General features: G+C 39.4%; 1 protein-coding gene across 4 annotated transcripts in view; it reads left to right on the plus strand.

Annotated features, from left to right (window-relative positions):
• The first annotated feature begins 1,096 nt into the window (after window positions 1-1,096).
• LOC136883098 (carboxypeptidase D) overlaps window positions 1,097-27,241 on the plus strand; it is a 209,028-nt gene continuing 182,883 nt past the window's right edge. For 3 of the 4 annotated variants that reach the window (XM_067155284.2, XM_067155281.2, XM_067155283.2), the window contains exon 1: window positions 1,097-1,176. The gene's annotated coding sequence lies outside the window, so the exon portion shown is untranslated. Of the gene's footprint in view, window positions 1,177-16,600; window positions 16,737-27,241 lie in introns of those variants that run through there. The other variant, XM_067155282.2, reaches the window with a different exon arrangement.

The raw sequence follows: 27,241 nt of genomic DNA on the forward strand, positions 1-27,241 counted from the left end.
TTTACCCGACAGGGTTGCTTTTTACCGTCGGACTCAGCGAGGGATCCCTCCTCTGCCGCCTCAAGGGCAGTGTCCTGGAGCGGAGAATTTCGGTCAGATTATACAACTGGGGAGGAGGACCAGTACCTCTCCCAGACGACCTCACCTGCTATGCTGAACAGGGGCTAGACAAGGAAGAGGGAAGGAAGCGGCCGTGGCCTTATTTTAGATACCATCCCGGCATTTGCCTGGAGGAGAAGTGGGAAACCACGGAAAACCACTTCGAGGATGGATGAGGTGGGAATTGAACCCTCCTCTGCTCAGTTGACCTCCCAAGGCTGAGTGGATCCCGTTCCACCCATACCACCTTTGAAAATCGAACCCGGGCGTCTGGGGGGGTGGCAGCTGATCACGCTAACCACTACACCTTAGAGGCGGTCTGGAGGTGATTTGATGTGGAAAATGATATCATTATAATAACACTTGTAAGAAATAAACCAAGTACCTTTTTTTCATTTTTAAGTATGGTAATCACCGGTCGAGTCGGCCATGCAGTTAGGAGCGCGCAACTATGAGCCCGCATCCGGGAGATAGTGTGTTCGAATCCCACTGTCGGCAGCCCTAAAGATCGTTTTCCGTTGTTTCCCATTTTCACACCAGGCAAATGCTGGGGCTGTACCTTAATTAAGGCCACGGCCTCTTCCTTCCCATTCCTATGCCTTTCCTGTGCCATTGTTGCCATAAGACCTATCTGTGTCGGTGCGACGTAAAGCAAAATAGCAAAAAAATGGTAATCATATAAAAATCACCATCCGCCGATTGCGCCACAGAGTTGGACAGGAGTGCGTCTCACCATTGTCCTGCACGTGAGCTGCCGGTAAACTTGTACTCTGCTGGAAGTTCAAATGCAGAAGTTAATTTGCGACACGGTTGTGACCTGGAGAAGTTAAAGTGTGTCTTCAAGAAGACGTCCAGTCATTGTGGCCGCGTGCTATTCAGGACATGTCAATAACTGTAGAAGAGTAAAGAAGATTTCGGCGCGGAGACGACCGAATGTAGCTAGCAAGTGGGTCAGAGGGGAGGGGGTAGGATGTGGGAGAGGGAGTGTGAGCGCTGAGCCAGTGGCAGTCAGTTGTGTCGAGCTACGAGCTGGTACAGGATCGTGTTACAGCGCAACTCTCAAGTTTACTATCACAGGTGGGTTTACTTCGCACGTATTGTTTCTGACTTGTTGCGGTGACGGGATTATCTTATACAGCATGCATTGATATTTCTGCCAGGTAGTCCTCTAGAGTTCGCTTTTGAATTTGGAAGTGAAAAGAAATCCTATATTTTTACTCGTTGAAAGCCTGCAAATTATAATCACATCTCTAAAATGAAGAATTAGATCCATGTTCTTCAAAAATTGTGAGGGCCTTATATGAGTTATATATGTGGATGTATTACTTTGCATGTATGACACATGTGAAACAAAAACAAATCGAGAGGACACCACAATGTCCTCTTTTCTTAGATTTAGGCTGAACTACTGATGTACATCACATGTGATATAAATTGAAGAGTGCAAATCACTATTTTGTATGCATTCTTAAAGGGAGGTACGTAAGGAATGTAGGCCCGCTTGCAGAAAGCAACATTGGGCTCCCAGAAAAAAATTGTATAAAACGTGTCATGGGGGTCAGTAGGGGTAATTCCGACCCTGGGAGTTATTTTCGTCCACTTTCCATTTTACCCTTACAGAGTACACCACTCATTTTCTTCAGTTAATATTCCTCAAGAAATATGTCTGTGCCATAATTGAACGCAATTTATCACTTGGCGACTTTGAATGAAATAAAATTTAAAATAAGTGATTAAATAAATAAATAAATGACGATAATAATAATTTGCAGAAAATGCAGGGAAATGGGCTCCAGAGAGTCACCATATGATCCCTCAATTTACAATAATAATAATAATAATAATAATAATAATAATAATAATAATAATAATAATAATAAAGCATAAAAGGTTCTACTCACGTCGTGTTCATAGACCTGGACCTCTGCTGATTGGGCCTTACCTACTACCCCTGTAAACGTTAGAAATTGGTAGGAGCATGCTTACAATGCTACCATAAATAAATGTAATTACTGTATTACTCTAATACGTCTATATATTCAAATGAAACAAGATAATGTAACATTTTTACAAATTAATATTTACAGTTTTCTGTAACAAAATTAGACCAACCATAATTCCCACACCATTTTTTCGTACACGCTGTAAAGCGAAAATGGAAGTGGACGGAAATGCACCATGGTCAGAATTACCCCAGCTCACCCTAAGACACATACATTGGACACCAGAATATACAAGCAAATCTTTAATGCAGTCGACTGCATCTTTCTTTAATAATATACGAAAGACTTAGGGCCTACTGTAAGGTCATAAAACTAATAAATAGTTTTTATTTTAAAAATTAAATATTTTGTTGACTTAGAAGTAATGTTTTACTTCAATCTTTTTATTTTATAATGTTAAAACTTAACTGTACTCGATCTAATGAAACTTGACCATACAGTGTGTTTTCTAGGACATTAATATTAATCTAGTAATTTTACATTTGATGCTAAGGAAGCTCAGTTCACGGAGTCTTAGATCACACCGTTTCGTTGATATAATTCTTTGTAAGTTCTAGTTTCGAATGCGATCGTTGAGCTGAAGAAACAATAACAGGACGAGTTAGAAACTCGTAAACCTCGTGCACGAGTCTGACACACTTGCATCTATGATCGAGTTATCTACTGTTAATAGCCTAACAGCTTTATTAAGTGAGCTGGAAAAGTTGTCAAGGTGACTTCCTTCTTCAGTGTGTGTTCTGTTAGAGAGCGTGCCGAGAGACGGCTGTGATAGATATAATAATAATAATAATTATTATTATTATTATTATTATTATTATTATTATTATTATTATTAACGGTCACTTGAAGAGAATGAACCCGGAGATTTTTGCGCGCAAATTGCTCACTTTACAGTAAAAATGGAAATCTCACGTCCGCTGGCTGAAGGAGGTGCACAAAGATATAAGACCAGAGGACATAATGGAGAGGAAGAACATTGTGGGGTTGAATGATGATCCAGAGAAAGAACCTGCTAAACTGTGGAACATCTCTGTGGAAGAATGGGTTAAAAGGAGCGAGAGGTTGAAAAACCTTTGGTTACAATGTAAACAAAAAAAGATGTAAGCCCAAGAAAGAGGGGCAGGTAGTTTTTGTGTAACCGTAGTCCACAGTTGGCTGTATCGATGTCAATAAATACAATATAATAATAATAATAATAATAATAATTGCTGCCTGATGCAACTACGTGAGAACTCCACTACTTGCAAAATTGTAATTTTTTTTCAAACCATTCTACAAGATTATTCTGATGCAACCTCATCCCATGCGGAATGACATTCGAAAATAATTATTTTTATATTTATTTATTTTTTATATTTATTTATTTTTATATTTTTATTTTTGTTTTTTTTATATTTTAATTTTTTAACATTTATTTTTTATATTTATATATTTTTATATTTTTTATTTTTATATTTTTTATTTTTATATTTATTTATTATTTATTTATTTATTTATTATTTATTTATTTATTTATTTATTTATTTACGAAATCCTGCAGACACTCTTAAGCAGGCCGTAACGTTACGCCACTGAGTACTGATGGGTGAATTAATAAACACACAGAGACCGAGCTCGATAGCTGCAGTCGCTTAAGTGCGGCCAGTATCCAGTATTCGGGAGATATGTAGGTTCGAACCCCACTATCGGCAGCCATGAAGATGGTTTTCTGTGGTTTCCCATTTTCACACCAGGCAAATGCTGGGTCTGTACCTTAAGGCCACGGCCGCTTCCTTCCCACTCCTAGCCCTTCCCTGTCCCATCGTCGCCATAAAACCTATCTGTGTCGGTGCGACGTAAAGAAACTAGCAAAAAAAACCACACAGAGCGCTCGTATGAGGGGTGTGTGTGTGTGTGCAGCGAGGGTGACGATAAAGGTCCGGAATACATACCTCTCAGTATATTTATTTTAATAATGAAAAAATATTTTTCTGGAAAATTAATCGTAAGGAGATTACGAATTCAAGTATAAACGAAAATGTATAATTTTCAGACAATCTCTTATGATTTACAATAAGATTTCCTCTGTCATAAAAAGAAATTTTTAAATTTTGAAGGATAGTGACTGTTCTTTCACAGGGTACCTCTGGATTCAAACAGGAGGCATCTGACAACCCACTGTATTTGAAATTCGATCAATAGCTAATCTTTAATATTTTGCCGTGAGAGATGTGGCTTACATTGCTCTACAAGAAATATGTTGGTTTTTTCACTTTGCGCCATTCTTAATTTTGTATGGGCATGCTTCTTAAAGGGTCACCCGTGAATGACTTACGGCCATGCAAGGTCACGCAGACTTTTGTAATGTGGTGGGTTTGTTGATTTGTTTACACCCTAGAAAGCCTGGGGTGTGTTCACTGGACTCGTAGCAAATCTATTTTGTGAACTGAAGTGAATAAAAAATAATTTTTTGATCTCGAAGTACAGCCACCCTTAGTCAAGGGCTACCTTGAGGTACAGTATATGCCAATAATTTAAACCTTAAAAAAATCTTACACTAAATTTTTGTTAATTGTAAATTGAGAAATTCAAAGGCATCAAACCTGCGGAGGAAGTGCTTTCTTTTACCTTTGTACAAGTGACTGTGAACCATGTCAAATAACAATGAGCACATGGTATCGTGTAAGTTCATCTCACGAAAATATTTCTCAGAAAAAATTGTACCCATAGATATGTTTGTTGTGGGTATCATCAGGGCTTTTTTTTAAAATCCTTCTGACACCAAGTTGGCAGGTTCGATCCTGATCAGTCCGGTGGTATTTGTAGGTGCTCAAATACGTCAGCCTCGTGTCGGTAGATTTGCTGGCACGTTAAAGAACTTCTCCGGGATAATATTCCGGCACCTCGGCGTCTCCGAAAACCGTGAAAGAGTAGTTAGTGGCACGTAAAGCAAATATTATTATTATTATTATTATTATTATTATTATTATTATTATTATTTGATTATAATTTAAAATGAAGTCCGATATAGTATTAAATGTGAGCAACATACATTACCACGTGCGATTATGCAAATTGTATAAACACACTTCGTGCTATTTCTGTTTCGGAATTAGATTTGTTCCAAAACTTTAAAATATTGTCAATAATTTTTACTTTGGGATTTGTTGACAACAGGTATTTGTTCGTTAAAAATCAACTTTATAATTTTAACATCTGTCAGGAGTCTGTTGGACACTTAAACTTTTTTATTTTGCAATTGTTGACATTCTTTGTCACGTTCAGATAGTATCTGTTTGAAACAGTTAAAATTCAAATGAACACAATCTATCGTTTTGTTCAGACCGGAGGTGAGTTGACCGTGCGGTTAGGGGCGCGCGGCTGTGAGCTTGCATCCGGGAGATAGTGGGTTCGAATGTCACTGTCGCCAGCCCTGAAGATGGTTTTCTGTGGTTTCCTATTTTCACACCAGGCAAATGCGGGGGCTGTACCTTAATTAAGGCCACGGCCGCTTCCTTCCAACTCTTAGGTCTTTCCTATCCCATCGTCGCCATAAGACCAATCTGTGTCGGTGCGACGTAAAGCCACTAGCAAAAAATAAAATAATAAGTTTCGTTCAAGGCGTGATACAATGTCTGCACTAAGTGGGAAGGAAATTATAGCTTATTTACAGTCGGAATCGGAAGAAACGGGGAGTTATTGTCTTCAACTTGTAAAACATAGTTTTCTTTTGAAAATGTTATGAGAGTTTCTTTAAATAATCACAGTTGGCTTTAAAATCTTTATAAATAAATATAGTGATAAAAATTGTACATCGATGAAAATGAAGTATAAGAAATCTTGTATTTCATTACAATATCAGACTCACTTGAGGCAAATTAAGTTTTGAAAAGGGTTAGACTTTCTGAGGTTCATACTTTTTCTCTTAATAGCCCATGCAGTGTCAGCTTGGCATGCTTGTTTATCAGAACTGACACAGTGAAATGAGAAACAAAAGCATCCACTTATGGGTCTGAGCAGTTTTAAATTAGACACATTGCAAGAAAATATTTGTTTTGTCTTTCCTGTTCCTTCAAAAAAGTCCTTGAGTCGACTTTTGTGTTATGAGGTCGAAACTTTGTACGGATGTCCATCAGTATACCGAGACCGAACATTGCTATGGACCTAGGTGTCAGTTGCATAGCAGGATGTGTTTCTAATTCCGTCAAAAGTTGCAATCTTGTTTCAAAAGGGGGAAAATATCATTAAAGTTGTAAAGTCAAAATGGCAAAAATGCAATTACACCTCCCAGCCAAACTTAAAGTAACAGATGTTAAACCTATGAGTAAAATGCCAATGGAATATAATAAAAATTGTTGTACAAAGAAATTATTTAGTAACTCAGCAATCATTTTAATAACATATTCAATAATTCAGAAAACATAAGAGCAATTTACTTGAAATTTTAAGAGTATGTATATACAATAAATAACAATTAGTGATAAGAATGTTTTACTGATTAACCTTAAGCTAACCTCAAAGCGAAATATTAGTTTTTCCAAACGCCTTGTTTAAAAAAATATTTTATGAAGGTTGTCCTCGCGTTCTTTAATGACAAAGAACTCTAGGTTTTACGTCAAAAATGAAATGAATCTTTACTGAAATATAAAGGACGAATATTTAAAGTTTGTTTTAAATTCCATGTACAGTAAGCCCTACTACTTTCTTTTCTTTAATGATATTTGCTCGTGGCGTCGATCTTTAGAGATCTTTTGCCACTACTTGCACCATATGATATGAAATTGCGGAAGTGTAGAGTGTAGAATGTGAGGAAAGGAACATTGAGGACGACACAAACACCCAGTCCCCAGGCCAGGGATATTAATCATTTTCAATTTAAAACTCCTGATCCGGCCGGGAATCAAACCCAGGGCCGCCAGGTGACAGGCGGCGAGTTGCCCGCTACACCGCGGGGCCGGACACAGTACTACTTACTAAATCAAAAACTTAATTATATATAATATAACTAATAAAATAAATGTATAATTTCAAACGTAAAGAAATACTTTTGAAAGTGCACTAGCAAATATTGAACAAATTGTGTATATATCGATCTTGCATTCTTAAAGGAAGCACACTTGTGTCAAAATCATACGAAGTGTGCGATTTGCAAATACTGTTGCTGTATGAAAATTCGCGCCATCATTGCTGTCCACTTCACATTTTGGCCACTGGAACGCCTGTTTTATGTCATTATAATATGCTGTAATTATCAGTTAAGAAAATAATATACTGGAACCAAAAATTACGTCCGGAACATTTGTCAGTATAATAAATGCACTTGCGTTTGATTCCGTTCAAGTGCATACCATAAATGTTTAAAAAAATCAAAGATTACATTTAGTGGTAAGTACGACTGCCTAATATTGTACTGATTGTTTATTCTTAGTTCGCCAGTAGTTCACCAGGGGGCTACTCCACCACATACTTTATGAAATGCGAGATTTCTCGCACGGGTCCCTAGTCATAGTTTATTTTTGAGCTCAATATAGCGAATACCCAGCTGGCAGAAGGTGAAGGAATTGTGTGTGTAAACAGCTAGCACATGTTTGGCATGCGTTGTATGTATCAATCAATCAATCACTACTGATCTGCATTTAGGGCAGTCGCCCAGGTGGCAGATTCCTTTTCTGTTGTTTGTAAGCTTTGGAAAGGCATTCTTTCTGATTATATTAGACATGTTTGCGAAATTAACAACTGGTTCGATAGAAGGTTAGTACTACTATGTGAGAAACACTACGGGTTTGGTCACCCCTGTGATTAGTAGCACTATTTGAGGAAAACCATTGGTCTGCGTTGGCCGAGAGTAGTATTATTATGTGAGGAATACCATGGGATTGTGTTCCCTTTGGGCGTTACCATAATGTGTGATGCACTGTGGGTCTACATTGCCTATGATCAGTACCACTATGTGAGCGACCCCATGAGTATACGTACGTGGCCTGAGATTAGTTCTACCAAGTGAGGAACACCACGGGAATACCGGCGCCCGTGATTAGTACACCTATGTGAGGAGCACCATGGGTCTGCGTTGCTTGTGGATGATGCCCTTATGTGCGAAACGCCATGGGTTTGTGCTGCCTGCAAGTGGTGTCATTGTGTGTGACATAGCATGGGTTTACATTACCTGTGATTAGTACCATCTTGAGGGGCCGGTGACCTGAATTTTGGACTCCTTTAGATAATAAATATCATCCCAGTAATTAAGACATTATGACTTGGACCCACTGATTGTTTTTATCTCACGATCATTTTCTCATCACCATTCGTTATAGATTCTAGTCAGTCGATACATTTCGAGATTTTAATTTTCATTTCGTTACACCTCGCACCATTAGGGGCCGATTACCTAGCTGTTAGGCCCCTTTACACAACAAACTTCATCAATTGATTCTGTGGTGAATACAGAATTGAGTGTTATCTGATTTAATGGCCTTATCGGAGTTTTGGAAATCTAAGATAACAGCAAAAGTAACTGACGTTGATGTCCTAAATGAAAAAGTGCGCGTCAGGTCTTTGTTTTTATACTCCTGACGTGACGCTCTGCCTGTTCTGGGGTGCCGAAGTTGCCAGACTCGCGACGCGATGTGCAGTACATGGATTACTAGAATATAACTATTACAATTGTATTTCAAGAAGTAAATTACAAGTAAAAAATCACATTTTGTGAAATGTAACACTTAGAAAGAAGAATCACTAAGAATGTGATTCTATAAAGTAATTTTATTACTTCTACTCAATTTCTTTCCTACTCTGGTGTGATGTGTGTTAAGACAAACGTCCAATCCCCAACCCAGAGGAATGAGAAACAGTCTAAAATCCCAGATCCGGCTGGGAACCAACAATTTCAGAATTACAATTAAATATAAATACTAGGACGGAAAGAAATATGTTTAATGGACGGGTTTACGGGGCAAGATGCGTCTATTCATAAAATATGCAATGGTAAGTAAACAGTATTTTGCTATATGTTATCGTATTCACAAAGGCGCACACATGCGATGCTTTCAATTGTGTGTACTGTTTCATTTACAAATTATATACACATTATACACACAATAATGAATCACTACTTTGAACAAAACAATGGACCGAAAAGAAGACTGCCTCATTAGCTTGTCAACCAACTACGAACACAACAAAATCACAACCCGAGTTCACACACTAACAACTCATGTCTACTACCCAAGACTCTCTCTAGATACCATGCCTAGCCAGGCCTCTAGAAAAGTGTGACACAATATGTTTTCTCGCATCTTCTCGAGTCTCCAATAACCTATGTACAAATGGACAGAACATTCTATAAAACTCGGGTGCGTTGTTCTAGAATCTTACCCTGTGTTGCACAACACTACATCGGATTTATACATCATTTTTACAGGTAATAATAAATGATATACTAAAAATTACGTGTTTTTACATCAAATAAAGTCTTCATATATTATCTGCGCACCTTTTCTGGATAGATTTACACCCTAGTGCTGAATTGGTCGACCTCGGCAATCTTCGAGATTCGTACTGGCAACCTTTGAAACACAAACTATGAATCACTTATGCATCGCTGTGCGACATCTGGCGTACCCTTTACGTACTAGTACTGTTGTTATTTACACAGCAAAGCCAAATTATAGAATTCACTCAAGGAATAAGATTTGCATCGAGAAATGTTATATAACGTTGTATAATGTGTGTGTGACACAGTTGTTGGCTTAAGATAATAAAGCTTTAGCAAAATTCATATCGATCGATCATATTATCGATTCAATTCAGATTTCATTCCCATTCAGTTGGCGGTACTTACGGAACCGGAATTGCTCCCTCCTTACTCCTCAAACCCGTACACAAATCTATCGATAGAAAGTGCGCAGATAATACATACAGCAGACGGATCGTAACATAACCTCACATATTTTGTTACACAAGACAGATCATACAGCACACAAAAAATAAGTGATACGACCACGATTTATCCCAAATAAAATCCGTGCATAACTACGTAAATAATATTAGTAATAATAATATCTGCCACTTCTTCAGAACATTTTATTTTACTCACTTGATAATGAAAATGCAGTAGTTTATAAATATTCACAATAATATTAATATTATCCATCCTTGTGCTCGTCAGGCGCATGGCACCCGAACACGATGTACTATCTGCGCACTTTTTAGCGATAGATTTACACCCTAGTGCTGAATCGGTCGACTTCGGTTATCTTCGAGATTCGTGTTGGCAACCTTTGAAACACAAACTAAGAATCGCTTATGATCACTGTGCGACATCTGGCGTACTCTTTACGTACTAGTACTTTTATTTACACAGCAAAGCCAAACTATAGAATTCACTCAAGGAATAAGATTCGCATCGAGAAATGTTGTATAGTATTGTGTGTGTGTGACACAGTTGTTGGCGTAAGATAATAAAGCTTTAGCAAAATTCATATCGATCGATCATATTATCGATTCAATTCAGATTTCATTCCCATCCAGTTGGCAGTACTTACGGAACCGGAATTGCTCCCTCCTTACTCCTCAACCGAGTACGAAAATCTAAAAAGTGCGCGTACAGTATATTTCTATTGTATTGTTTTGTTTCAGGAGTTATGCTTTAAAACATAATTTCTTGTAATATTTATGTAAACACGAGTAATAAGTACAGTTTCAAAGAGAGTTATTAAAACACCATAGAAGTTTTCTTCAGCAAATGTAAATTATTTTTGTTTCTGATTTCTAAAGTGTGTCTCTCAGGATCATTATGCCCGCTGGCGTGGACATAAAGTGGTACCGGTACGGATTGCCCTGGCATAAATATGTGGGAATTACGGGAAAACCGTTCGCAGGTAGATAACGACCTAGGTGGTACGACATGTCCGCAAACCCTTCTGACACATCTTTAATCCTTCCTATCCGAATTCCCTTGATCAGCTATTGTTCTTCTCCAACCCCGATGGTTTCCGTGGCGAAGAGAGTGTACTTGCTCCGTTTTTATGACCTCCTCCTTACTTAATGAGATACCTTCATTCTTTCTCCGCTAATTAATATTTTATAGGAAGATAAGGAAAGATCTTCAATGGGGTAATAACATAAATATGATTGTAAATAAAAGGTACAGATCTCTGCATATGGTTATGAGAGTATTTAGGGGCTGTAGTAAGGATGTAAAGGAGAGAGCATATTTGTCTCTGGTGAGACCTCAACTTGAGTATGGTTCCAGTGTATGGGACCCTTACCAGGATTACTTGATTCAGGAACTGGAAAAAAACCAAAGAAAAGCAGCTCGATTTGTTCTGGGCGATTTCCGACAAAAGAGTAGCGTTACAAAAATGTTGCAAAGTTTGGGCTGGGAAGACTTGGTAGAAAGGAGACGAGCTGCTCGACTAAGTGGTATGTTCCGAGCTGTCAGTGGAGAGATGGCGTGGGACGACATCAGTAGACGAATAAGTTTGGATGGTGTCTTTAAAAGTAGGAAAGATCACAATATGAAGATAAAGTTGGAATTCAAGAGGACAAATTGGGGCAAATATTCGTTTATAGGAAGGAGAGTTAGGGATTGGAATTACTTACCAAGGGAGATGTCAATAAATTTCCAATTTCTTTGCAATTATTTAAGAAAAGGCTAGGAAAACAACAGATAGGGAATCTGCCACCTGGGTGACTGCCCTAAATGCAGATCAATAGTGATTGATTGATTGATTGATTGATTGATTGATTGATTGATTGATTGATTGATTGATTGATTGATTGATTGATTGATTGATTGATTGATTGATTGATTGATTGATTGATTGATTGATTGATTGATTGATTGATTGATTGATTGATTGATTGATTGATTGATTGATTGATTGATTGATTGATTGATTGATTGATTGATTGATTGATTGATTGATTGATTGATTGATTGATTGATTGATTGATTGATTGATTGATTGATTGATTGATTGATGGTGGTAAAGGTTGAATAACAATGGAGACAAAACACAATCTTGTCTAACTTTTGATACATATACCATACAAATTTTGTTACATTTAGCAGAATATTACGGGAGAAAATGGGATTTAAATGTAAAATTACAATTGGCAAACAAAGTATTATTACAGTGATAAACTATTTGAATTCAGCGGAACAACTTTGTGACAAACAGAAGAAACTCGATCCTTCCAATTTCAGTTATTTTAAAAAAATCACCTAAATGACCAAAATTTCGATTTTTATCTTCGGAGTGTCGCCTTAACAATAATTAAGTCAGTGTCATGTTATTGTTAGCGCATTAAGGCATTCAAGGACATCTCAATCTGTTCTCATCTAGCTCAGCGACCGCAAAGCAATAGCAGCTTATCAGCACTCCATGAGAACGCTATTTGAAGCTTTTTTATTATATGAGTAGGTGGTGAAGTACGTGTAGGATTTATAGGATGTTGTTTTCTTAAACACTTTTTAATGGTTACCACTAATCGAAAATACATTTGCAGTACAGTACCGGTCAAAAGTTTAGGAACACATCAAAAAATCATGAAGTTCCATCTACAACCTAAAATTATGCTACTAGACCTCTGTATTTATTTTCCCTGCCTCTCCCATCTAATATGATGTACATCGCTTGATTTCAGTGATTTACGCCATTACGCCAAGTTTTGTATAAGTTATACAGTTTTAACGGAAGGTGACATCAGAAAGTCAACATTTTGGGAAAATTAATTTTAGTATATATATATATATATAATTCCGAAAAATGCGGCACCGATTTTTGTGCGTTTACTCTTTTCAAACCACCGATAAAATGGTCAATTTTTCCTTGTTCTTGTCATAGGTATCAGTGTGAGCATTCGGTATCAGAAATATGTTCTTGTATGTCATCTGCAGAATGCAAATGAAACTATCAGGACAGACAAGTTTGACGCCGATAGCTCGTCCTGACATCTTGGGCCATACCTACATGACAAAAAAAATCAACCATTTTGGCTCTGGTTCGAAAAAAATAAAACTTGCAAAAAACGGTGCCGCATTCTTTCGGAATTTTTGCATTTATACTAAACTGAAGGGGCTGCCTGGCCGAGGCGGTAAAGGCGTGCTCGGTTTGCCCGGAACGACGTGGGTTCGAATCCCCGTCAGGAAGTCGTAAAATTTAAGAAACGAGATTTCCACCTCTGGAGGTGCATATGGCCCTGAGGTTCGCTCAGCCTACACCAAAAATGAGTACCAGGTTAATTCCTGGGAGCAAAGGTGGCCGGGAGAAGAGCTAACCACTCTACCCCATCACGTGCCGAGGTTAACAATGGTGGAAGCCTTTACCTTCCACTCCTCAAAGGGCCTTCATGGCCTGTATGGAGGTGACTTAGCTATACTAAAATGGCCCCGACCTATTGCTAAGTCTAAAAACTAATCTTGGTGGTGATACTTGCAACCAATTAGAGTATACATTACAATATATTACCTAATTTTTTTATTTTTTTAGTGTGACCTTTCAAGATTTAAAAATTCAAAACTTACACAGTATTTGGACTAACTCAATGAAATCAAGGCCGGGCTGAGTGGCTCAGACGGTTTAGGCCCTGGCCTTCTGACCCCAACTTGGCAGGTTCGATCCTGGCTCAGTCCGGTGATATTTGAAGGTGCTCAAATATGTCAGCCTCGTGTCGGTAGATTTACTGGCACGTAAGAGAACTCCTGCGGGACAAAATCCCAGCACCTCAGCGTCTCCGAAAACAGTAAGTTGTTAGTGGGACGTAAGGAAAGAAGCATTATTATTATTATTATTATTATTATTATTATTATTATTATTATTATTATTAAATTAGGCGACATATATTCTACTGTATTAGATGAGAGAGCTCAAAGAAAAGTACAAAGGTCTTGTGGCACAAATTTAGGTTCTAGATGACATTTAGTGATTTCTTTATGTGGTTCTAAACTTTTGACCGATATGTATATTACACATTATGGATCGTTACAGAGAGGTACATGAAGGTTTTGACATAAATATGTCTTATTTCTAAATGTCTTCTAAAAACTTCAGTCACGAAATTAGCTGTCCACAATGTGACTCGATGTTGCCCAGCAAGCGTACAGACTGTGATATGTGGAGTACTGATGGATGGCCATGACTGAGGGACATATAGACAGCTCTTTGTAACAAAATTTATTATTTACCGAGCAAGTGGCTGTGGTATCTCGGTCACGTATCTGTTCTGGAGATAGTCGGCTCGAAACCCACTCTCTACAGCCCTGTAGGTTTTCCGTGGTTTCCTATTTTCACACCAGATAAATGCTGGGGTTGTACATTTAAGGCCACCGTCGCTTTCTTCCCACTGCTAGCTCTTTCGTATCCCATCGTCACCGTAAGACCTACAGTATCTGTATCAGAATGACGTAAAGGAAATAAAATTATAATCTTCTATGGAACCTTTACGCACATTAACAGCAGAAGGTTCTGAAGTACTGGTACTTGAGCTTGCTGGCTGAATATACCACTGTGCTTTAGTCAACCTTCTGAGTATGTTCTCCGACGGTTTGAAATCATTACACGTTCACAAGAACCTCGTTTATCCGGCCCTCATTAATCCGGATTTCCGGTTTATCCCGATCGAAAATAATAGATTTTTTACTTCTACATTTTTTTTTCAGGGTCGATTCTTCTTGAATGTCTTCTCTGTCAAGGATAGTTAGGACAGGGATTAGAAGTAAGTCGGTTACGGTGTATCAAAGGTACCGTCCCGGCATTCGCCTGGAATTGAAAATGGGAAACCGTGGACTCTTCTGAGCTCCTTGACACATGTGCACGCATTCCCGGATGCTCGGACGTAAATGACTGGTTGAAAAATGACAGTAATTCAGGCTACGGCATAATGACAGATGAATCGTCGGCAGGTGAGACGAGACGAGAGTGATGGTGAATTCGAAAATGAAACTGATGGCCTATTTAGAATCCCACACTGAAAACACACCTGCAGAACTGATCCTTGGGAGTTAGTAAAAAGTTTTCGTGATCGTGCAAACGCTATACAAATGTAAAACAGAAAAAAGCTCACACATTATTTTAGTGCATAAAACAGAGTCTTGTATGTAAGAAAAGTGTTCGTATATTTTTTTTTGTACAATTGAAAAAGGTATTACTGTACAAATTAAGGTAATATATTATATAACATGTACTGTATTTGTTTTCGTTTTTTTTCCCGGATTTTCGGTCATCTGGATCAGTTCCGGTTCCACTTAATCCGGATAAACGAAGTTCTTGTGTATCACTGACTCGAACACACTGACTTCACGATAGAAGTAATTAGACTATTCCTGTTGACTTTAAAGGGATTAATTTTGCTGAATATTCGTTCACGATCAGCATTCAAGTGAGGGAGTGACAAAAGAGTGCAAATTCTGGAAGTGCGGGAAACTCGCATTCAGCAAACTTGTTTTTCACCTCCTGTTACTTAGCCCAAAATTAATCTACTTCAGAGCAGGTGCTAATATCATCATTGACCTTGACAAAGTGTGATTTCCTCCAGTCATAGTCAATCTGCTGAAAGCGAATGCTTTGATGCACTGATTTTCAATCAAATTCAAATCAATCAATACTGATCTGCATTTAGGGCAGTCGCCCAGATGGCAGATTCCCTATCTGCTGTTTTCCTAGCCTTTTCCTAAAAGATTTCAAAGAAATTGGAAATGTATTGAACGTCTCCCTTGGTAAGTTACTCCAATCCCTAACTCCCCTTCCTATAAATGAATATATTGCCCCAGTTTGTCGTCTTGAATTCCAACTTTATCTTTATATTAAACGCCACTCAAACTTATTCGTCTACTAATGTCATTCCACGCCATCTCTCCGCTGACAGCTCTGAACATACCACTTAGTCGACCAGCTCTTCTTTCTCTCAATTCTTCCCAGCCCAAACTTTGCAACATTTTTGTAACGCTACTCTTTTGTCGGAAATCGCCCAGAACAAATCGACCTGCTTTTCTTTGGATTTTTTCCAGTTCTTGAATCAGGTAATCCTGTTGAGTGTCCCATACACTGGAACCATACTCTAGTTGGGGTCTTACCAGAGACTTATATGCCCTCTCCTTTACATCCTTACTACAACCCCTAAACACCCTCATAGCCATTACAGTACAGGCGCGAGACCGTGAAGTAACTCAGAATGAAATAGCCCATTCTTAGCAAATTCCCTTTCGGAATCGTATTATTCGAAAAGCCTTTCCCTCTCTTTCCAACTTGTCATCTATGATAGAACATAACTTGAAGGAATAAAAGAGGGAACAAAAATCTACGCATTTTAAAGGAAAAAAGGCAAAATTTACGATACGTCATAGGATCGTACAATAGGCGTGCGATCCCTGGGTTTCATCGTACGATAGTACATAGCATCGAATTATCGTACATGTACGATCCATATCGTGCGGGTGGCAACGCTGAACCAAAGTTTTAAGTCGCCTTTACTAGCTCCAGCCGCGCTGAGTGAAGAAAGCCGTTTAGTGGAGAGTACTTTACATTACTATCGCCCGTGCTCACTTGCAAATCACGCAGCAATGCTGCTGACGGGAGGAGGTTAGTAAGTTATCACCCAGTCGTGCGGATGTGGAGTTCCTGGCGGCACGTGCCTCTGACTGACTCGCTGAAGGTAGATGTCAACTTCCAGTAATTACTCTAGCTTAAACAAGGGATACGAATTCCTGTGAGAAGGGCAGAATTAATCACACATAACTCTACCTTAGTTCATTGTGTGTCTATTTTATGTTTGCATTCCCTTCAGGTGCTCTGGTTAGTGTCTTAAGTCATGATTAGGTTTCAGAAGTTTATATGCAAGCAGATATGTCTTTAAAATGTGGTAAATATGACTTTAAAAAGGATTTTTTTTTACAATTTGCTTTCAAACGCCCAAAATCTCACGCACAGTGCATCGGCTTGGACCACCGTGTTGTCTCGGCTAAGCTCGGCTCGGATTTGGAGCGCTACGGAGCAAGTGAGGAAAGGGGAGACAGGCGTGGGGGAAAGAGAGAGACGATCGAGGAATGGGGGTCTGCACTATGATCAACCAAGCGAAGTCGTATTTTGCACCATGCAATGCACTGGTGCATGAGCCCTGAGAGGCCCTGCTGTAAGGGAACAGTTCTGCATTTGTTACAGAACACTGCGACAAAGATGTACGTGTTTCATGTGAGGGTCGTCACATTACTCTGTGTTTTGAGTTGTACGTTTCGGTTATTTTCATATTACAGGCTTCAGGCAATTCGGGTAATTATTGATGGGAAGGCATGATTAACATAAACACAGGCATGTGAAATGAGCAACTATTAATGCAAACATGTCTATATAATAACAATATTCACAAACAGAACAATAGAACGTGTTTCTCAAATAAATTTTAAACGAGTCTTTATGTACGGAGTTTTCAATAATATTCACAAGTAAACAGGAAAAATTGAAACTTTATTCATAAATAAATATTTTGAAGGAATGTTGTATGTACGAAGCTATAAAAAATAATCACAAGTAAAAAATACTAGCACTTGCTTCATAAATCCATTTTCTTAATAAATGTCCTATTGCTGTATGTTACGCATTTCATGATACGAAATGTGAAAATCTCTACCACCAGCTGTACTGCCTGAACAGCCTCCACTGGGAAATGTAGTTCTCTGAAGGAATTCCCGCTTTCTAATCTCATTTCTTCATATCGGGCGAGTTGGCCGTGCGGTTAGGGCCGCGCATCTGTGAGCTCGCATCCAGGAGATAGTGGGTTCAAATCCCACTGTCGGCAGCCCTGAAGATGGTTTTCCGTGGTTTCCCATTTTTACACCAAGAAAATGCTGGGACTGTGCCTTAAGTCCACGGCCGCTTCCTTCCCATTCCTAGGCCTTTCCTGTCACATCGTCGCCATAAGACCTCGTGTCGGTGCGACGTAAAACAAATAGAAAAAATAATTTAACATAAAACCATCTACCACCTTCTCCAAACTTACCGACTTAGCTGCCTCCGAAGACTACATTTATACATTTATTTCCAAAGATTCTATACAGAGCTCTCCTCCAAATTAGACCCTGTGCTGTTACTAGTGAACAAATCAATCTAATATACAATTATAAATAATAAACAAGCTGTGTTACGTATGGTGGGCCCTCCACGCACTGATCACTGCGCGGTGGAGTCTGGTGATTACCAGATATTCGGCGATTGCCAGGAATCGCGAGGCTACTCACGATACTAAAAAGGATTTTGGAATAATAGGGATAATAGCTCCCATCAGTAGTGATAACTGCTGGATGGGGCCTTGTGATAAGAATTGTTACGAATCCTGATTAGGTTACGTAACATGGCTCCGAAGACTACCAAACTCCATGTTTCACGGGCTTAACACCTAGGAGAATCTTTCGTGGGAGGGGAGATGGCAAACTGCCCTCTAAGATCATTTTGTGGGGGGGGGGGGGCAGAAAACTCCTTGCCCCCTAAGTCGGCACCACTGAAAGCCTTTTTCACTGAAACAAGAGTGATTGGGGGTGAAAAACCGAATAAATCGTAATTATATTAGTAATTTGTAAGGAGCCACCGGCGACCGAGGGTCCCTTATACTAATATTCTAGGTGGTATCCCTGAACAACCTCCGAAACTTTGTCTGTTGAGTTCTGTTTCACCCTGTATTGTTAGGCGTAGTGAGGAGGTAAGGAAGTCCATTCAGTTGGCGCCACCTGTGCGTCGTTTTATTTCGTCGTGTCGTAAGTCATACTGACACGTGACATATCGGAATCCTTTCAAGACTTTCAGAAATGGATGACGTCATCAACGGGATGTATTGCTTAGTAACCAGCTCACGTTTCTTCCCTGCGTCGCTAATTGTCGGGTGTGAACTATGAAACACATCTCTTATGACTGTACCGCGGAGCGTTTGTATACAGGTGATATTTCAATGACAAAATAAGAAAATAATTCAAGAATTACTCTGCGACGCGTTGCACGACGATAATAAGACCATTAGGGGATTTGCGCATTCTTTTAAATGCATTTTTAAGAGAACGTCTAGTAATTTTCTGCAAATAAAAAACGGAAACTGTTATCTTTGCGAAAAGCTAATGATCATATCTTTCAGTAATTGAAACTCAAATATTGAACTGCAGCTCTACATCAAAGGAATTTGTAGCCACAGCATCTTTGGCGACCAAGGCCTACGGTAACGACTAATGTGACGTCACTGACAGTACATTTTATTTATACAGACAGTAGGCGTAATTACATTATTCACTAAGTACTACACATTAAATATTTAACATATAAGGGAAAAAAGACTGAAAACAAGAAGGAAACCATACAGTTCATACCACAAAGCCACGATAATGCAGAAACGAAAATGGCACATGTACCAACATTTAATATTAAAGAAATATGGTAATTTTGTAACCTTGTTTGTTAAATAATTATGTAACATTAACCATACAGTTATTAGATAGGAAAGAGAAAAGGTGCATTATACATTATAATATTAAAATAATGGAGAGGAACTTAAAAAAATGAGAAAATGAAAACAATTAATCAACAAACAATAATAGAAAAGTAAATTAGCAACATGACAGTATACGCCTAAAATTCATTCAGAACTTTTCTTAGTATACTGCAAGATGCATTGAATTCATCTAGCGTTTCATGAAATATATCAATATTCTATTTATACAAATACCGAGGCCTACGATAACGACTAATGCGACATCAGTTCCGTCCTACACTTCATCGCGTTACGTGACACAAATTTTCGGATGACCCTCAGCCATAAGACATTTTCACATCAAAATACGCTAATTTTAAATTCCCATGAAATTAATTTGATATTAAGGTTGCGTAGTGTGCGATGCTACGCGTATGTTAGGCCTGTGTTATTGTGTGACATAGTGATCTGAAGCATAAGCGCCTCAGTAATACAAATATCATAAGCATTTGAGGTGTGAACATACCACTCGGGGGAGTGAAAGAGTACAGAATGGTGATCTTAGTCAGATTTCTGGAATAGACAACCTTTAATTGGAAGAAGCATAAAGTTTTATTCATTCTACCATCACCGAACTTAAATTAACTTATATCGAGCAGCATTACGGAAAAGTACTATGCCTCACTTCGCACTGGAGATAGCATAAGTTACTACGTTATTTATAATAAGTAGGGCCCGGATGTTTATGCAGTAATAGATTAGAATGCAAACTTACTGAAGCGAGTAACACGTAGTCTACCTGCACGACGGCAATGCCATGAGGTTTGCATAACCATTAGGGCCTCTACTTGTCACTCGCTTCAGTAAGTTTGTATTCTAACCTATTACTGCATAAACATCCGGGCCCTAATAATAAGTATGCTATTGGAGTTAAAGTACCTCCTTGGGGTAAAATCATTAAGACGTTTGTAGAAAACGGTTAAGATCTCTTGATGATATGCCATCTTTTAATTGGTTCACAACAGACTGATCATTGTTACTACATTGCAGAAATGCTAATTTATTAGGTCATTTTCTGTCATTTATGCCATTTTATACTTTTAGGTAATTTTCTAAAAATTTAACGTCATTATTTGGTCATTTTTGTGGAATTTATCAGACTGTTTTGTATTTTTTGAGTAATTTTCTTAAATGTTTGAGGCTTTTGAAGCAAATACGCGTGTGGTATTGGATATTATCATAACCTTAAGTGAGGATGAATACGGAGAATCTTCACAACGCTTTGTCAGTCTGGGGACTGATGTAATTTTGCTCACCACTTGCTTCTTGGAAATGTCCACACTCCAGGAGAGAGCGTCTTCCTCGTGAACACTCGAGATTTTCTCCGGAAGACATGGAACAAAGTTGTCTGCGAAACGTAAAGAATTTCACCTTGTTTTATTGACATTCAAAAGCCTTAAAGCTTATTATCATGTTTAAGATAAATATAAGCTGTCCCAACTCGATTAGTAAACTGATTCGGCCAGTATCCAGTAATCGGGAGATAGTGGGTTCGAGCCGCACTGTCGGCATCCCTGAAGATGGTTTTCCATGGTTTCCTATTTTCACACCAGGCAAATGCTGGGGCTGTACCTTAATTAAGGCCACGGCCGCTTCCTTCCAATTCCTAGGCCTTTCCTATCCCATCGTCGCCGTAAGACACATGTGTCGGTGCGACGTAAAGCAAATAGCAAAACAAAAGTAAACTGATTGTAAAATTTCATTTAAAATTTGTCATTTTTTAAAGTTTTCGTATAGTTTTACTTGATTTTGCCCAATTTTTAAATATTTTTAGGTCAACAAAATCCTGCTCTTGGTTATAAGGGTATTTAGGGGTCGCAGTAAGATTGTAACAGACAGGGCGTGTAAGTCATTGGTAAAAACCAATTAGTGTTTTGCAGTGTATGGGATCCTTACCAGAATTTCTTGATTCCAGAAGTGGAAAAAATCTAAAGGAAAACCATATGATTTGTTCTGTGTGATTTGTAACAAAACAGTAAGTTGCAAGTATTGGGCTTGGAAGACTTGGAAGTAAGAAGACGAGCTGCTCGACTAAGCAGTACGTTCCGAGCTGTCAGTGGAGAGATGGCGTGGAATGAGTGGAGTTTTATAGAAGTAGGAAAGATCATAATATGAAGTTGGAATTAGAGGAAAAATTGGGGCAAATTTTAGTTTTCTCCTTCTTGTACCACTTTTCTCTCTGTCTCTGTATGGCTCTGTTTGACGACCGGTTACCCTTCCTGACGCAAACCGTATGTGGGGGAGAGGGATTTAATCAGTATTGCGTGTTTCTGTACAAAATATACAAAAACCGTGTCCGTTTAGAGTCAGAAAGACAGAATGGTTTATTAATGATACTGGACTCAAGGAAGTGTTCTGCATTTCTAATGGTTATGGACAAAATTGTAAAGGAGACAAAGCATATGGGAATAGAAAGATTAATTTATTACTGTCAGACGATATTGTGGTCTGCGAAACAACCGGCAAAGTAATACAAGAATAACTTCATGCACTGAACGAGAAAATTTGGAAAGTATGCTATGAGAATCAGCGCAGAGAAAACCAAGACCATGGTGATATCAAGAGGAGAAAGACAAGGGAAAGGTATTGTGAAAATTGGTGTTTCAAATACCTAGAGAAAAAATAATGCAGAATACAAGGCTGGACATGGAGGGTGCAATGCATTCGACCAGAGTGTCAGAAAGCTTGTCTGGAATAAGGACGTGTAAAGAGATAATGTATAAAACGCATCATGCAGCCATATTGACTTAACCAGCTGAGGCCTGGAAAATGGCAAGTAGGGAGGAGAGTAGAATTCAAGCCAGCGAAATGAAATACTTAAGAATTATGATAGCGAATACAGACTGAAAATAAGGTAGACCGATTCAGTAAAGAGGAGTGCAAGAAGAAGAAGAAACCTGGACTGGGACAACATCTTGGAAGAGCAATGGAACAGTGGAAGGTGAAGCAGGAACCGGATAAGGGGAATGGGTGTACTTAACCGCAGTGACGCAGTCTGGTAAGGCAGATAGTAATTCGCAGTGAGCACACACTCTGTTTACTAGCAAAGTGTGATATCCAAAAGTTCGAGGTCTAGTGCTCGTGCCTGGTGAAGTTGGAAATGTCCACCTCGACTAGCCTGTAACTTGCGAGTTGGGTCACGTGACTCACTCGCTACTATACTGTCATCATCGAGAAAACAAACTGATGTATACAAAGATAATAGTGCGGCCAGAATCCAGTGATCGGGAGATAGTGGGTTCGAGCCCCACTGTCGCCAGCCCTGAAGATGGTTTTCCGTGGTTTCCCACTTTAACACTAGACAAATGCCGGGGCTGTACTTTAATTAAGGCTACGGCCGCTTCCTTACAATTCCTGGGCCTTTCCTAGCCCGTCGTCGCCGTAAGACATGTGTCGGTGCGACGTAAAGCAAAAGGAAAAAAACCCGGGCGAGTTGGCCGTTCGGTTAGGAGCGTGCAGCTGTGATCTTGCATCCGGGAGATAGTAGGTTCGAACCCCACGGTCAGCAGCCCTGAAGATGGTTCTCCATGGTTTCCCATTTTCACACCAGGAAAATGCTGGGACCGTATCTTAAGGCCACGGCCGCTTCGTTCCAACTCCTAGACATCTGCTATCCCATTGTCGCCATAAGACCTATCTATGTCAGTGCGACGTAAAGCAAAATGTTGTTTACGACATTTTCCGAAAATTCTCAAAATGTTTCAAACATTGTCACGCCCTTTATGATGTTTTGACTAAAATGCCAAAAATTAGTGTTGACAGACTTTTCCGACAGTTATTCTCAAAAATTCTGAACAATTTTCACGCCCCTTGAGAAGTTTTCACTGAAATTATTATTGATGTTGACGAAATTTTCCGAAAATCCTACAACTGTTACATTCCTGGTAAGCTGGGGTTTCTTGAAATCCTGTTGCTCAAAAAATGTCAATTCTGAAGACAAACTGCGGTAATACACCGACCTGTTACCTGTTACCTGGACTGGCATTATTAATCGAACAGCGGCGGCTTTTATTTTTAAATATTACATATTGTTTCAGGTCGCCCTGACACAGATACGTCTTACGGCGGCGACGATGGGATAGGAAAGGCTAGGAGTGGGAAGGAAGCGACCGTGGACTTCATTAAGGTACAGCCTGTTGTGAAAATAGGGAACCACAGGAAACAGTATTCATCGCTGATGACAGTGGAGTTCGAACCCACTATCCCCCGAATGCAAGCTCACAGCTGCGCAACCCTAACCGCACAACCAACTCACTCAGTGCTTGTATTTTTTTGCAGCGTTCAACAAACTACACCTGCTCGTTTAAGGGGTAGACGTGTGTACACCTAGTGGGGTAGTTCGGTTCTCTGTGGAAACAAAATGTTTGATGCATTAAAGTGGAATGGAAAGCAAATTATAGACGTATGTAACATATTCAAAGAGTATAAATGTATGTGGAATTCCTCAAGTGATTTGTACACGAAGAACAATGCAAAAGGCGCAGCCTTGGACACTCGAGACTTTCTTCAACAACTGGGTTACTAGCCTAGTGTGAAGAGCCTCCGTGGTTCAGGCTGCAGCGCACTGGCTCCTCGCTGCTGGGTTCCTTGGTAAAATCCCGGTCACTCCATATGAGATTTGTGCTGGACAAAGGTTTTTCGCCGGGTTCTCTCTGTCGTCTTTCATTCCGGCAACACTCTAAAATACCATTTCATTTCATCTGTCAGTCATTAATCATTGCCCCAGAGGAGTGCGACAGGCTTCGGCAGCCGGCACAATTCCTATCCTCTCCGCTAAATCGGAGCTTCATTCCATTCCTGACCCGGTCGAATGACTTGAAACAGGCTGAGGATTATTCAATAGCCTAGTGTGACAGAGTCTTTAATGAGAAGGAAATGTCCAAACTGACACGCAAGTCATCCAGGTAGCGTCAATTCACGGCACTGTACTTAAATTCTTGCAGGAGGGGTCATGCCATATCACTAGAGATAGGAATTATAGGCGCGAATAGGTTAGAATGCAAACGTATTTGAACAAGGCGCAAGTGAAAACTAGCCGCTCTACATACATGTCGGGGAGTTTCATAAATTTTAGGGGTTCTGATAATTCAGATCGATAATATTTATGCAAATCTCACCGCAGAACCGTCATGCGGGTAACATACACTTGCGCCTTGTTCAAATACATTTGCATTCTAACCTATTCGTGCCTATAATTCTCATCTCTACGATATCACCATGCCATATCACCATGCCTTCTTCAGGTTTCAAGAGAGATTTCATTCTGGCAATTTCAACCAACTTTGGGACGGTATTCACATTTCTTCATTTATGGAGAAAAGCAATGTTTGCGCAGTGTTTGTGTGTTCCTGACACATTCCCTCAGGCAACAAGGCAATGGAGCTGCAAGGAGAAATTGCGATGTGGGAGGAAGACAAGGGACCTTGAGGAAGAGAAGCTTGCGTGAGTTGAATTCAAGGACGGGCGTTTTAAATTCGCCTAAATGTAATTATGCTATAGAGACACTTCACCGTCGTTAACTAAGGATGTAACGTTTATCGGGGTGTCAGCCAGTCCTAGAACAACGCAAGTTTATCAAATACAGTCATCTGAGAAGTGAGTTCATCGGTAATTTAGTTGGCAAAACATGTTTATAGGAACTCACCTTGTTAATTCAGCAATCGCCAAAATGGACTCCTACTGAGTATTAACAAAACGGTGTAACATTTCTAACGAATAAAACTTACGACACGTTCAAGCGACGAGGACGAGTAAAGATTTGAAATATTGCAAAGAGCTCTAAAATAAGAGATCACAACAACTAAATTATTTAAAAAAAGAAAAAAGGGATGTATCAGTAAAAGAATAAAGAGCTGACGAAGGTCGGACTCGAACACGAAACTTTCAGTTCCCAACGTCAATGCGCTAGCTACTACACTACGCAGACAAGTCGTAAATACCTGCGGGAATAAGACTACAAGAAACCCTGTGGGTGGGGGATGGAGACGAAGAATACACCCACGATATCCCCCGCCTGTCGTGAGAGGCGACTAAAAGGGGTGACCAAGGGATGATTGTATTAGAACCATGAAACTACTTGTGATTAGTACCAGTTTAGGAGTGACACCATGGTTCTGGCTTGCCTATGATTAGTACCTACTATATGAGGAACACCACGGGATAGTGCCGTTAGTACACCTATGTGATGAACACCATAGGTTTGCGTTGCCTGTAAAAGGCGTCGCAATGTGCGAAACACCATAGGTCTGTATTACATGTGCGAATTTCATTACCTGTGAGTAGTACCATACTGTGTGGAATGCCGCGAGTCTACGCTACTTTTGATTAGTACCGCAGCATGACAAATACCATGGTTTTACTTTCCTAGCGATAAGTACCATTATGAGGGGCCGATGACTTGGATTTTGGACCCCCTTTAGATTAAAAGCATCATCGATTCAGTATTGTGCTATAGACGCAGTCCCTTGGTCATTAATATTGTTTCACGTCAGTTTCTCTGAATGCGAGACATTGCGGGTCGGATCCACTGATTGTTTTAAATTCATATACATCCATTCTTTCTTCGTAATTGTTTTGAATTCTGGTCAGTGGGGGATTTTGGGCTTTCAGTTTGTCATTCCATTTCGTCTCATTTCGTACCATTAGGGGACGATGACCTAGATGTTAGGCCCCTTTAAATAAGCATCATCATCATCAAGACATAAAAGTTTGAGGATATATATTTAAACGTTAAATTTTGAAGAAAGTAAGGCCCATTGGCAAAAACGCAGAACACTTTTCTAGGAAATCACACGGCGACCTCTCCATGTCAGTCAACGTGTCTGTTAGTGTGGAGTCAGATACTGACTTTTTAATTGTATAATGGCCGGGCTGAGTGGCTCAAACGGTTGAGGCGCTGGCCTTCTAAACCCAACTTGGCAGGTTCGATCCTGGCTCAACCCGGTGGTATTTGAAGGTGCTCAAATACGACAGCCCCGTGTCGGTAGATTTACTGGCACGTAAAAGAACTCCTGTGGGACTAAATTCCGGCACCTCGGCGTCTTCGAAGACCTTAAAAGGTAGTTAGTGGGACGTAAAACAAATATTATTATTATTATTATTATTATTGTTGTTATTATTATTAATTGTATAATCAGGCCGTACATTGTTCCTTTAGTGAACGTTTTACTGTGTTTGAGTTTTCAGTCCAAAAACTGGTTAGATGCAACTCTGCATGCCACCCTATTCTGTGCTAACCTTTTCGTTTCTACGCAACTGTTGCATCCTACATATGCTTGTCATGTCCATACCTTGGTCTACCCCTATCGTTCCCACCGGCTACACTTCCCTCAAAAACCAACTGTACCAGTCCTGTATGTCTTAAGATGTGTTCTATCATTCTATCTCTCCTCGCAAAATTTAGCCAAATCGATCTCCTCTCATCAATTCGATTCAGTATTTCTTCATTCGCTCTATTCATCTGACCTTCAGCATTCTTCTGTAACTGCGCATTTCAAAAGCTTCTATTCTCTTTCTTCCTGAGTTTGTTATCGTCCATGTTTCACTCTCATACAATGCCACACTCCAGACGAAAGTCTACGAGAACATCTAGTTCCTATATGTGTCCGAAGTGAGTAAATTTCTTTTCTTAAGAAAGACCTTCCTTGCTTGTG

Source organism: Anabrus simplex, chromosome 11 (genome assembly GCF_040414725.1).
Source record: "Anabrus simplex isolate iqAnaSimp1 chromosome 11, ASM4041472v1, whole genome shotgun sequence".
Lineage (NCBI taxonomy): Eukaryota > Metazoa > Arthropoda > Insecta > Orthoptera > Tettigoniidae > Anabrus > Anabrus simplex.